The sequence below is a fragment of the Pinus tabuliformis genome, chromosome 7, assembly GCF_031772625.1.
Source record: "Pinus tabuliformis cultivar Carrire ecotype Pingquan chromosome 7, CPIR1, whole genome shotgun sequence".
Lineage (NCBI taxonomy): Eukaryota > Viridiplantae > Streptophyta > Pinopsida > Pinales > Pinaceae > Pinus > Pinus tabuliformis.
The window spans coordinates 1,507,574,851-1,507,590,055 of record NC_142293.1 but is presented as its reverse complement, the minus strand read 5'-3'; positions in this window follow the sequence as shown (position 1 = coordinate 1,507,590,055).

The following is a 15,205-nucleotide window of genomic DNA, read 5'->3' as shown; positions in this document are numbered from 1 at the left end:
TCGTAAAGCCTGGTAACTGTTTTCCTCACTGATGGTTGGGTGATTCTGTAGGAAATAATACTGAGAGGGGGGGTGAATCAGTATTATCTAATTCTTTTAATAAATCTTCTTTATTTATTCTTTGAATTATTTTTGCATGTTAGTACCATAAAATAATGAGCATGAACAAAAGAAAACAGATAGTCACACCAAAGAACACAAGATGTAAGGTGGAAACCCAATGTGGGTGAAAACCACCTGCTGCAATATGTCTCTATCTTCTTTCAAATTAGAAACTCCTTTAACAATGGTTTTGTACTGGTGCAGTCCTTTACCAGTACGCAGGCTGCAACCTGCAGAGAGCTACAACTCTCTCTCTCGTTTTCCAGTCTCTCCTGGAAGGGAGCTACAACCCCCTACTTCTTTTCTTACAAGGACCACTTTTCATAAATTTTCAAACTGGATCCATAAGCATCAAATAATCATCAAGTATAAGAGAATCACCCAGTCAACTGTAGTAACGAGATCAACAATAATAGGATCAAACCCAGAACACAACAATGATAAACAAAGATTTTAAGAGAAGTAAGCACCCTGCTCAACTGCTGGCCTGCTTACAATACTCACCCTGCTCAACTGCTTACCTGCTTACAGTACGCACCCTGCTCAACAGCTAGCCTGCTTATGTATGCACCCTGCTTAACTGCTAGCCTGTGTACCTCGCTCTGAGTCCATTGAACTGCCTGCAGACCTCCGCACCTGCAACCCTTCCGTGCCTGCGTATGTACGCACCTGAAACGCTTCGTTCCTGCGTATGTACGCACTTTTCTTTCACTGTACCTGCGTACCTTCGGGCATAGATGAATTCAAGATTTCAGAAATAACCCAGACAGTCAGATCTACAGATCTGAACATGCGCCGAAGAGATCTCGATCCATCAGTAGATTCGCCTTATTTAGATCTAGACATACTCCCAAGAGAGATCATAATATGTCAGATCTAGCCCTCATAAGATATTCAACCCAAAACATACTCAAGCCAAATGATCTCCTTTGCTTTATATAGGAAAGCTCTTCCTTAAATCATGGATCAATACCACGAGCCGACACCATAATAACACAATACCGTCGGCTAAATACCAAGAGTAAAACATAAGAAAACCCCACATGTGAATTTCTTTGCCTTGAAATGTGTGCACTGGGGGTACGCACCTCCTGAACGGGATAACTGCGGGTATGTACGCACTTTATGTAAGACTGACCTACGTGTACGCACCTTATGCAAGGTATACCTGCGTACCCCTTATTTTCTTCAATATTTGATAGCTGATCATCAATCTCTGCTGCTGACTTGAAGTACTGTGATCTATCACCTGAATGGGTTGCCATCAAGGACAACACTTTAGCCATAATGCCAACAATCTCCCCCTTTGGACTTGATGGCAACCTCAAAGCTTCAGCTTCATTCTCCCCCTTTGACATCAAGGGCAAAGGTTTATGCTCCCCCTAAGAACATGCTCCCCCTGAATATGAACCAGATTTGCAACGAAGAACCATAATCCACCATGAAAGAGATAGAGACATATTGCAGCTACTTCCAAGATCTCCTTCTTCACATCCTCCATAATGCCAACAATGCTTATATGCTCCCCCTGAACCTGTACCATCAATTAGAAGAGGTTCAGCAATAAGATGATGCATCAACAACCCCCAGCTTTTTCCTGAGGTATTCAAAAGTGTCCCTGGGCAATGGTTTGGTGAGAATATCAGCAACTTGTTCCTTAGAAGGAACATACTCCAACTTGACCTTCTGTTCAAGCACTTGTTCCCGGAGAAAATGATATTTGATTGGTATGTGCTTGGTTTTTGAATGCATAACAGGATTCTTTGAGATGCTGATTGCACTTGTGTTATCACATAAGATGGGGATTGGTGGTGTACAAGTGATTTGAAAATCCTGCAAAGTCTGCATCATCCAAAGGAGTTGGGTGCAACAAGATGCAGCAACAACATATTCCGCTTCAGCTGTAGACAAGGCAATCGAACTCTGTTTCTTGCTGAACCAAGATACCAGTCTGGAACCCATAAAGAACGCACCACCACTTGTGCTTTTCCTGTCATCCACGCTTCCGGCCCAATCTGCATCTGTATAAGCATGAAGTGTAAGATCTGTATCTCTAGGATACCATAAGCCATAATTTTGAGTTCCTTGAAGATATTTGAAAATTCTCTTCACTGCCTGAAGATGAGTCTCCTTCGGATTTGCCTGAAATCTTCCAACTATTCCAACTGCATGCATGATGTCTGGTCGGGTACCTGTCAAATAAAGTAAACTTCCAATCATAGATCTGTAGGTTGGTTGATGTACTGCTGCAGATTCATCATTTGCACTGAGGCTACATCCTGTGACCATGGGTGTACATACTGGTTTTGCATCTTCCATACCATATTTCTTCAAAATCTGTTTGAGATACTTGGTTTGAGATAAAAAGATTCCTCCTTCTTTTTGTTGGATTTGCAAACCAAGGAAATATGTCAGTTCTCCTAGCAAGGACATTTCAAATTCTTTCTGCATGACCAAGGCAAAGTTTTGACTCATAGCTTCTTCATTGCTCCCAAAAATAATGTCATCTACATACACAACAAGTATTAGCAATTTGTCATTTTCAACTTTTATATAAAGATTGCTATCTGCCAATCCTTTTGAAAAGCCTTGTTGATGAAGATATTTGTCCAAACGGTAGTACCAAGCCCTTGGAGCTTGTTTGAGACCATAGAGAGCCTTTTTCAATCTGCATACAAGATTTGGATCATTTCCAAGAATGAACCCATCTGGCTATTCAATGTACACTTCTTCTTCCAAGTCTCCATTCAGAAAGGCTGATTTCACGTCCATTTGAAATACTTTGAAGTTTTGAAAACTTGAGAGAGCAAGGAACATTCGGATGGCCTCAAGTCTTGCAACAGGAGCAAAGGTTTCTTCAAAGTCTATTCCTTCTTGCTGCGCATACCCTTTACAAACAAGTCTGGCTTTGTTTCTAATTACTTCTCCATTTTCATTCAATTTGTTTTTGAAGACCCATTTTGTCCCGATAACATTCTTATCTTTTGGTCTAGGAACCAGCTCCCAAGTGTTGTTCTTTTCGATCTGCTCAAGTTCTTCATCCATTGCTTTCACCCAACATTCATCTTTGCATGCCTCTTTCACATTTTGTGGTTCATTAGAGGAGAGTAATGCCAAATAGCTTGAAGCTTCTGCAACTGTTCTTCTTGTTTGTACACCTGCTTCTTTCTGCCCCATAATCTGAGATTCTGGATGGTTCTTCTGAACATATCTGGATGGAGTCTTTTCTTCTATTCTTGTTTGCTCCTCAGGTTCTTCTTGAGGTTCTTCTTCTTCATCATTCTGTCGTTGCGGGTAGCCTTCATCTTCTTCGATGTCTTCATGATGTACTTGCCTAGGAATGTATCCCTTCTCATCAACCACTACATCAATGCTGTCAACAATTCTGCCAAGTCTTTTATTGTAGCATTTGTATGCTTTGCTATGTGGAGAGTAACCAAGAAGAATGCCTTCATCTGCTCTAGGTTCAAGTTTGCCAAGTTGCTCATCAGTATTCTTGATATAGCATTTGCTCCCAAAGATTTTGAAGTGCTTTACTGAAGGAGTCCTACCACTCCAGAGCTCATGAGGAGTTTGAGTGTTGTTCACCCAGACATTTGTTTTGTTGAGAATGACAACTGCAGCATGTGCAGCTTCACCCCAGAAAGTTGCGGGAGTTCCTGACTCATCAAGCATAGCACGAGCCATTTGTTGGACTGTTCTATTAATTCTTTCCACAACTCCATTTTGCTGAGGAGTTCTTGCTGTAGAGAATTCTCTTCTTATCCCATGTTCTTCACAGAAATCGAAAAATTCATTTGAAGTAAATTCCCCACCTCTGTCGGATCTGAGGCACTTAATTTTGTGACCTGATTCATTTTCAACCAAGGCTTTGAAGGATTTGAATTTTTCGAATGCTTCATCTTTGTGCTTCATAAGTCCTAACCAGACAAACCTGGAGAAATCGTCAATGAATAATATCAAGTATTCTTCTCCTCGAGGTGTTCTTTTCCTGAAAGGACCGCATGTATCTGTATGTACTAGCTCAAGAGGCATGCTAGCTGATCCTTCTTTCTCTGGAAAGTTAGTTCTGGTTTGTTTTCCAAACTGACATGATTTGCATATGGTGTTGTCAGGAATTTTGATATCTGGAAGATCACGAACTGCCTGATATTTGCATGCTTTCCTTATTTGTGAAAAGCTTAGATGTCCCAACCTCCGATGCCATAACCAGTGCTCATCATCCTTGCTCAGATAGCATTGTTGTTGTCCTTCTTCAAATATGTATAGATTATTTGGAGTTCTTTTGCCTTTGATCACGGTTTTACCTGTATCAAGATCACGAACAAGACATCCATTTGATCTGAATATAACCTCGGTTCTTTGATCACACATCTGGCTGACACTTAGAAGATTATGCTTCAATCCATCAACATACAAAACATTTCCAGCCTTGACCTCTTCTTTTAACTGAGCAATGCCTTTTCCTTTTATAGTTTCAGGAGTATCATTTCCAAAAGAGACTTTCTTTCCCTTTTCTAGAGTAGAATAAGACTCAAGTTTTTCTTTATCACCTGCCATATGCTTCGAACATCCACTGTCAATGTACCATAGATTTTCCTGTCCCTTTGCATAAAATGCTATCCCACATCTTTCTGTTTGAGGTTCCTTTATTCTCCATGTTTTGGTGCTTGAGGCTTGTTCCTTTTTCTGCTGAAACCTGCTCCTGCATTCAGAGTCTTCATGACCAAAGTTATTGCAAATAGAACATTCAACTTCATTTTCAAGAACCGAAAAGTTGTTATAGGTCCTTTTTGTAATCCCCGTCATACTTCTTTGTTTTTGAGCTTCCCTAGTCATGATCGTTTTATATGCAACACATTGAGCTGCTTTGTGACCAAAGTTATGGCAAGAAAAGCATTGTCCATTGAAGAAACTTCTGCGGTTATCGAATCTACCAGCCAATTGATTGTAATTTCTATTGTCATCTATTCTTGAACCAAATTGAGAAGATTTTACCTGTGGCTGGTTGTAGCTTTTGTTCACCCTTAAGATGGATTGCCCCTGATAGTTTCTGTTTGTAATTCGTCCCTGCTTTACCTGATGATCTTCATTGTGCTTTTGCTCATTTCTTCTTGCTGCATCAAGATAACTTTTTGAGGTGGATGCTTGAGAAGTTTCTCCATTATAGCCCAGACCTGTCTTGTTTAGTGGAGACCGCTGCACATTGATAATCTCATCCAAAGTTTCAGATCCTTTGACAAACTTGAGATTAATAGCTTTTGTTTTCTCAATCTCTTTTCTAAGACCAACAATTTCACCTTCTAATTTTTCAAGATGTTTTTCCTTTTCATCAATTTGAAATTGTAGAGTATCAATGATCATGTTCTTTTCTTCTATACATCTCTTGAGTCTAGTAATTTCATCATAAAGGTTATCCACATCTATAGCATCCATATAATCATCATCTTCAAATGCCATTAACAACTTATATCCATTACCTTGTTCATCTTCATCACTGTTTGATAGACCATCACTATCTTCATGAGTGTAGTAGCTTTTCTTATTTGCATTCTGTTTCTTGTTCCATCTAGCAGGTTCCTTTCCTTTATCCTTATAAGGACATTTTGCAGCATAATGACCTACTCTTCCACAAGCAAAGCATTTAAAAGGTAACTTACCTTTGAACCTTCCAGAACACCTTTGAAGATTTCTGACAAAATTTGATTCTTCTTCCTCTTCTTCTGGGACGTGGCTCGCTTCATAATAATCTCCTTTTCCTGATGCCTTGAAAGCAGCTTCTCTTCTGTCTGATGGACCTCCCTTTCTCATTTCATAAGCAGTTAGAATTCCATGTAGCTGAGACATAGTAAGAATTCGTAGATTTTCCTTTTCTTCTATTGCAGATACTTTAGATTCAAACTTGGGGGACAATGATCTTAGAACTTTTTCAACCACAATAGCCTCTTTTATTTCTTCACCCAAATTTTTCATACAGTTAACAACCTCATCTACCCGAAGAAAATAGTTAGCCACACTTTCATCATTATACATTTTGAGAGTCTCATACTGAATTCTGAGAGTTTGAAGTTTAGCACGCTTTACCTGTTCATCTCCTTCATAGCTCGTGACAATTTTGTCCCATATCTCTTTTGCGGATTTATAGTGCATTACCTTCATGAATTCCGATTGAGATATACATCCTAATAGAGTACTGACTGCTTTCGCATTTGTTTCATACTTCTTTTTCTCGGCTGCATCTGTAGGAGTAGCTGAAGGAAAAGCGTAGCCTGTCTCTACGATGTCCCAAACTTCTATACCAAGAGATTGAAGATAGGCAGTAACTCTTACCTTCCAATAATTGAAGTTTGTCCCATCAAAAACCGGTGGCCTGATTGATGCTTCTCTCTCGTAGTTGCTCATGATGAACGATCTACCTTCAAGCGATCAAGCTTCTCTGAAGGACCTGCTCTGATACCAATTGTAGGAAATAATACTGAGAGGGGGGGTGAATCAGTATTATCTAATTCTTTTAATAAATCTTCTTTATTTATTCTTTGAATTATTTTTGCATGTCAGTACCATAAAATAATGAGCATGAACAAAAGAAAACAGATAGTCACACCAAAGAACACAAGATGTAAGGTGGAAACCCAATGTGGGTGAAAACCACCTGCTGCAATATGTCTCTATCTTCTTTCAAATTAGAAACTCCTTTTACAATGGTTTTGCACTGGTGCAGTCCTTTACCAGTACGCAGGCTGCAACCTGCAGAGAGCTACAACTCTCTCTCTCGTTTTCCAGTCTCTCCTGGAAGGGAGCTACAACCCCCTACTTCTTTTCTTACAAGGACCACTTTTCATAAATTTTCAAACTGGATCTATAAGCATCAAATAATCATCAAGTATAAGAGAATCACCCAGTCAACTGTAGTAACTAGATCAATAATAATAGGACCAAACCCAGAACACAACAATGATAAACAAAGATTTTAAGAGAAGTAAGCACCCTGCTCAACTGCTCGCCTGCTTACGTAAGCACCCTGCTCAACTGCTGGCCTGCTTACAGTACTCACCCTGCTCAACTGCTTGCCTGCTTACAGTACGCACCCTGCTCAACGGCTAGCCTGCTTATGTACGCACCCTGCTCAACTGCTAGCCTGCGTACCTCGCTCTAAGTCCATTGAACTGCCTGCGGACCTCCGCACCTGCAACCCTTCCGTGCCTGCGTATGTACGCACCTGAAACGCTTCGTTCCTGCGTATGTACGCACTTTTCTTTTACTGTACCTGCGTACCTTCGGGCATAGATGAATTCAAGATTTCAGAAATAACCTAGACAGTCAGATCTACAGATCTGAACATGCGCCGAAGAGATCTCGATCCATCAGTAGATTCGCCTTATTTAGATCTAGACATACTCCCAAGAGAGATCATAATATGTCAGATCTAGCCCTCATAAGATATTCAACCCAAAACATACTCAAGCCAAATGATCTCCTTTGCTTTATATAGGAAAGCTCTTCCTTAAATCATGGATCAATACCACGAGCCGACACCATAATAACACAATACCATCGGCTAAATACCAAGAGTAAAACATAAGAAAACCCCACATGTGAATTTCTTTGCCTTAAAATGTGTGCACTGGGGGTACGCACCTCCTGAACGGGATAACTGCGGGTATGTACGCACTTTATGTAAGACTGACCTGCGTGTACGCACCTTATGCAAGGTGTACCTGCGTACCCCTTATTTTCTTCAATATTTGATAGCTGATCATCAATCTCTGCTGCTGACTTGAAGTACTGTGATCTATCACCTGAATGGGTTGCCATCAAGGACAACACTTTAGCCATAATGCCAACAGATTCCTCCACTTTGAGACGATAAGTGCCAGTACGGACTTGTGCTCCCACGTACCGTCGAGTATATTTTGGGAGACCCCTATAGGCTTAAATCCTTTATCCATAGGAAGCCGTGTCTGCCGCCCTATCGATCGCAATGCACTAAACACAGCATTCGGGAAGATTGACTGCCGTACCGTAAAAAGTATTCTACAGTTTTGCGATTGGTTTGGTACTCCCTCTACCTAGACCTCCAGAGCAGTCCCTTTCGTTCCTTTTTAGACTCCTTAACGGAAAAGGTCCATCTGAGCACTTGTCACTTCAGGCTCATTAAAAATCGAAGGAGACTAGAGTCATCTTTTGTTTTTTCTCGACTCTTAAAAACTGAAAAAACAAGTTGTGTCAAAGCGTATAAAAATTTCTTTTAAACGGAATATTCATTACCCTTTCCTACGTTGATCTTGGGTTGAGAAAATGGAGTCTACCAACCAAGGAATTCCCCTTGGAGGAAATCCTAGTCCCTTCTCCTCTTGGGGAGATGTTGGTGCGCCCCATATGGCCACATTGTCGCTTCCAGGGCTGACAATTAGTTTGCCTGTATGGCTCTTCTCAACCTTTGTCGTTCAGAACACCACTATTCCTGAACAATCGAATCAGCAATTAGACGAGTCCAGAGTTGCCCACCAGCCTTCTACTTCCTCTAATTCTTCCTCTCCTCCTTCCTCTTCGCTTGATGGGGCTGGTATAGCCAAAAGTCAAGTTCCTAAGGAGAAGAAGGAAAAGAAGAAGAAGGAGCCAAAGGCGAATGGGGGAAAACGAGCGTCGTCTAATGAAAATCCACACACTACACCGACTAGGCCTAAATCGCCATGTGTCATTTGCAAAGGAGACCACTTTCACAGAGATTGTCCTTGCATCCCTCAGATATTAAGGGATTGGTCTCCTCGTTTGCACAACCCGGTGTCGTCAACCTCTGATGATCATGTTGAAAGCACACCATCAACTAGTGAAAGTGAAGCCCCAGGACAAAAAGGGAAATGTAGATTTCCTTGTAAACTGTGCGAAGGCGATCATGTCGTCCACCGTTGTCCCTTCTTAGACAAAGCTAAAAGAGTTTTAGATGATCGTCCGGTTTCACCGTTACGACTTCCTCCTGGATATAAAAAACTCTTGCCGAGTTCGTCACTAGTTGAAAATATGGCTGGCCCGCTCAGGTGGACAGCTGAAGCACCTATCATTGAGGATAAACCATCTGGATCCATACCAGGCGAAAGTCAAAAGGTCGAGGCAGCAGTTGACCTTGTCTTGCCTTTAGAGGTTTTATCTTCAGATGATATAGTCACTGAGGAGAACAAGGATGACACCGTCCAAATTCTCTTCATAAACATAGACTCCGACGAACAAGGGGGCAATTTACCTGTTCCTTTACCGGAGGAAGGAAGTTCGTCAGAGCCGTACCCGACCATCTATTCAGTCCCACCTCCAAGCAACCTAGTTGTCTCCTTCGACTTGGATCAACTAGGCAGACCCCCTTTACCAGCAAGCGTATCATTCCGAATTATCGTTCAAATATATAGAATGGTTATGGATGGTACCATCATAGATGAGGGGACTTCTGTGAGTATCCTTTCCTCAACTGCTTGGAAAGCGCTTGGTCCACCATCGCTTTTGCCTGAGATGAGAAATCTGACAGGCTTTGATAAAGGAACCAGTCGACCTTTAGGGATCCTTCCCTATGTGCCCATAACATTGAGAAGGAAAACAGTTCGCATGAACGTAATGGTAGTTCAAGGACCCCTGGATTACAATCTACTCCTTGGACGAGACTATATTTATTGCATGGGAGCAATTGTCTCCTCACTCTTTAGAGTAATGTGTTTTCCGCACGAAGGAAGAGTGGTCAAGCTCGTAGACCAACTTTCATTTCCTGGATCACGCATAGAAAATAGTCATATACCATCCCTGAATGGTCTTTTCACGCAAGAAATGTCTCAATCTCCAGTCCGTCCTCCCGATGAGCACGAGTAATTCGGAGGGATATGACTGAAACCCAGGGGGCATGCATCCTGGTCTGCTTCAGCAGGAAAACTTTGGGTATAAGGTAGGTTTCCGTGAGAGAATATGACCTCCGTACTCCTGTCCATGAGTGGAAGAGGGAGTTGGACTGGAACAAGATCCTCTTGTCAAAGTTATGTCAGGGATGGTCACACTATACCATCCGTTCACCTTTGTTTATTTCGGTAGACATTGCCAAAGAAGTGTTTTGTTTGCGCTGTGAATAGAACAATCTTTGGGTAACCTGTAAGAGGTAGGCCTCTCTCGGTAAAACAAATGTTTTGGCGGAGAGAAGTAGAGGTAACCTTGAAACTCTGTTTTATACCTGGGGGCATGCAAACCTTTTGGAGTGCAAGCAAAGAGTGATCATTTATCTGTTTTTTGGATTGGTCGTTTCCTAACTTGCATAAAGAAAGGATGTGGGGCAAAACTCTAAAAATTGTCGTTTTATATGAGACATTCTTATCATACGACTGGATTAATCGAGCAGTTTTAGCACATAGTTCAAGCTCGTTAAAAAATAAACATAAGACATGAGCAAATGTTTCCACCCGCGTTTAAGCTCATTAAAAAATGAACTATTCCCCAGTAAATGACCACCGTGAATGTAGTACTTCAGCCATTAAAGCCTTGGTCGTGTTTGCACCGTCACCTCCACTTTTTCATTGGCCGATCATTCACCTCCACTTGATTGTTTACCCATTTTAAGGAACAGCTGCGAAGAGTGATTTCACTAGCCATCCTTGTGACACTGTCATGATTGGAAAATTCCAAACCTTACCTGGAATGAGTTGCTACCCATTTTATCACTCGTTCCTCAAAAGACGAGTCTTCTTTAAGCTCTGTTCAACTGACTCGTAAAATATGAAAAGATTGCCGAGTCCTTGGCCTTCCAGTTCGTTAAAGGGACAGGAAGTGCTATCCCTCATCTAGATTTTAATCTTTTTGGACCTGAGGGATTATTGCACAAAAAGATCGAGCGCTTGTTTTGTTCGGCTCGTTAAAACTATCGAAAATTCATCCCTTCTGTATTGTTTTATACTTTTTCGGACTTAAGGGATTAGATGACGAAAAAGGAATTTTGGAGTTAACTTTACGTACCTTTTCAGACTCTCTAAAATTGAAAAGGACCGAGTTATCTTTGTCGTTAAACTCATTAAAAAGATTAATAGCGACAAACTTGTCTTTAGACGAGAACGAGTTTCACTATCGCTAGGCTCGTTAAAACATAGCGATGGGTTTGCCTGAAGGGAAAATTATAGAACAAGCATATGTTACCTCCTCAAGCTTGAAAAAAATAAAGAGGTACTAGTTAGCAATGACTGGGAAAAATTGGGAAGAAAACTCAAAGAATATTTATTGGTAGCAAGTCGCTCTTGAACATGACACTTCCACTCCGTGTCCGAGTCGGGTTGGGTTGTTTCATTCACCGGTCACATCACCATGGTCACACCATACCATCCACATTTGTGGTTAATGCTACCAATCCATCACATCAGTGTCGCCGACATGTTCAAGAGAAGTCATCTAGAGAAGCCACCTGTGTCCCACCCACTACCATACATTATACTCCATTTTTTTCATGACCGCCACCCTGAACTGTATATCATCAGATCGTTTTCACCTCCATCAAAATCATTTGCTCCGTTCCGTGTCATTGATGTGGGATTCATTAAGGCCCTCCTGTGATGGATCACTTCTTGTCGACATCAGCTCATTATCCAAGAAGTTGGTCTAGGAACACCCCATTCAGTACTTTGAAGCTTGCATGCCTCAATGGCAAGTTTCTCACTTCCGGCGATAGGTTTACATCAATGACCTTCGACCGAAAGATTTTGCGTGGTGTTCGACGCCAAGTCCTTTATTCACACCACATGAATTGTACTGCAGTACCTTGAGGATCATTATCATTATCGGTGATTCCTCTCGCGCTTGTTAACAGTTTACATCATTGACTGGTAATCAAGCGATGTCTTTCCATGTTCGACTTCAGAACATTTCTCACATGGATCGACTTGTACTTCGAGTGAAGATCAGACGAGATTGAAGACCCCGGATCTAGTTTCATCCATCCGGGTTGCGATATATATCCAGGGAAATAAAGACATTAAATGTACAGCATTGCAGCACAGATAATAATCCTACCAAAAGGATGATGGCTCTATCAGAATCATCAGTCTACAATCAGATGATTGTCTGTCCTATGTACATGAAAATGAATTTATAAAGCTGAGCATGGGAATGCCCGCCTCAGCTAGATCATGAAAAACAGTATGAAGATAATGTATTGTATTGTATCTTATTACAGGTCTCCTCCCAGCATTGAAAGAACTTCAGATCCTCATAATAAAGCATTTCACCCGACACCAAAAGGTTAACGGCCTCATACTTTAGGGGGCAACTGTTATAGACATTTTTGTGCCTTATAGCTCCAAGCATGAAATGTCCATAAACCAAGGGCTCCTAAGTCCCTAAAAGTGTTGTTCTAACCCCTAAAGGAACAAGGTCAACAAATTACAGCTTCTCCTAGAATTTCTCCACCAGAAACTGCTCAGAATAAGTCAAAACATGATCATTTCAGCTGCTCCACTGGCTAGGTGCGTTGCATTGCACCTAAATACACTGACTAGGTGTGTTGCAAACCACCTAAATGCACTATGAGGGTGCGTTGGGCGAGAAATGACAAATGGCAGTGTCATTCCGCGAGGTGGAGAGACAATGGAAGCTTCCAGAATCTTCTCCTATGACACTTGCCTCACTGAATTCGACCAAGGATGAGTAAGAGGCCTTCAGCCTCCAAGTGGAAGCAAGAACTGACAGAGAGAAGACACTAATCAAATCAAAAGCTGACTCATCCTCCTTACACGTATCTATATATGGATCTCTCATCCCAGAGATCCAGAGGCTGGAATTTTGCACATTGTAAGGAATTGACGTTGGTTTTGAGACAAATATCAGAGTATTGGGTGATCTATGCTTTGTTGGAGGTTAAGAGGGGCTTCTTTGCTGGGAGGTTGATGCTGGATCATGAACTATCGGTTGTAACTCCTCCTGGATATTTTCTTGTTTATCAATAAAAACTATTTGAGTTTTTCCTCCATGCTTTTGTATCATTGATGCTTGTTACATTTGTATGGTTAACTTAAATCTGATCCTAAGTTGTTTATGAATATAGATCCATGTCTTTGTATAGTGTTCTTCTTCTGTGATCTTACAGGTACTTGGTGAAGCTGGGCAAGTAAGGGAGCAGGTAGCTGGAAGTTGTCAAAGAAAAGAGGGATTGGATCAAAGGATTAGCGCAAGACACAGGTTGGTTCTTTCTATTCCTCTCTATCTATAGTTCATAAAGGAAATACAAAAGTAGTTTTTCTCTGTTTGTTTCTAAGGCAGCTATCACACCTTAGTGGGATAGAGCAGTTCTAAATAGACACTTTTCCCGGTAACACAATGCCTAGATGGAATATGAGATGTTACCATTCATTTCGTCTAAACACTAAAAATAAGTTCTAAGACAAACATAAAGCACTTTCACTTTACTAAAAGGAAACCAAATGAAAATCAAGTTCAAGAAAGCAAAACTAGGATTTTCAAAAGATTTTCTTCAAAGCAACAAACAAAAAAGTCTTTTCAAAAATGCTCTCAACAACACTGAAACTTGTGATCGAAGAATAGGCAATTAAACACTTTTGCGAATCAACACCACTCAATGGATGAAAATTCAACACAAATAAATGTGCTTGAAATCGCTCTTAACAATCAAAAGTAGCAATGAAAGCTTTGTCAAAAAAAAAACCAAAAGATCAAAAAGACAAATTCCAAGAAAGTGTCATCAACAACTTTCATGAAACAAAGAAGTGGATGGTCACAAAAAGCTGTTTTATCAAGCAAACAAAAAATCGCCAGAAGCAAGATTAACACAAAGTTTGAAATCAATCTCCCTACCCTGATGAAATAGAGCAGCCAAGATTCCTATCAAGAAATCTTGCGCGCTTTAGCCAAAAACGATGATGCTTCCAATCAACAAAAATCAAGACCAATACTCCTTATAATCAGAGAGAATTCAGAACGAGATGATCGCTGTAAAACAAATAACTGATACTGGAAAATGACTGTTTCAGACTGACTCAAACCACCAGACAAGCCTTCAAAGACTAAAAAGATCTATAAATCTCGAAAATTGCAATATATACGCGACTGTACTTAAGTATAGATTGCGTGTATACGCAACTGTGTTTGAGGAAACCTGCGTATACGTGGGTTCACTCAAAGAAACAAGCATATATACGCCTCAAGAAAAACAGCGTGTATGAAAAGCTTCAAGAAAAATAAAAAAAAACAAACTAAAGAAACTGGCAAAGCTTAAAGTTCAAGAACAGACCAGACAGTAACAGCAAGCAGACAAGGCAGCTGAGCCCTGATTGGCTTGAAAAATACCCAAACTAGGAACAACAAGAGTGTTGTCCCCAGTGGAGTCGCCAATTCTGATAGAGGGAATTATTCCCCTAGGGATTTTTGGGTTGAAACCCTAGCAGACTGAAAGTTATCTATTTAAAGAAACATACATTCATACAACCATTATGCTATAGTAAACAAATTCTATGATAAGGGTACGTACCTTTGGTCCTACGTTTGAGAAGGCCTTCAGGGTCCAAACCCTTCTTGGAGTTCCCTTCTTCTCTTTTGTCCTACAAAACAACCAATTCAAAGAACACAGTAGTGCATGGACAAAACTTATAAAGAAACCATCTTCATGTTATAAAGAAAGGTAGTTAGTTATGGAATCCAAACAACCATTTACATATGAATTCTAAACATGACTATCATTAACATAAAGAAGATTCATTTCGGGAACCAAGACATATGTTTCTTTTATTATAGACAAATAAAGTACATAAAAAGGAATATGTTCACCTGAATCACCTTCAGTAGGCTCCAAGCAAAGCTTCCTTCCGGATCCGTTCCAGCCTCAATCCTCTAACAAAACTCCTTCCATGCCTCTCTCCATGATGCCATAAATGGTGGATGAACATCTACACACAAGGAAACAAAGGTTTCCTGTACAAAATGGGGGAAGTGCAGAAGGCACAAGGGACTTCAAACCTGGTCAAGGGAAAAATCTCAGCATAATAACCTTTCTCTCTATTCTCTCCTCCATTAGGCCTTCCCTTTGAGGTCTTTTTATACCATCTCCAAAGTAGTTTTTTAGTTAGGAGTTAGTTGGGAA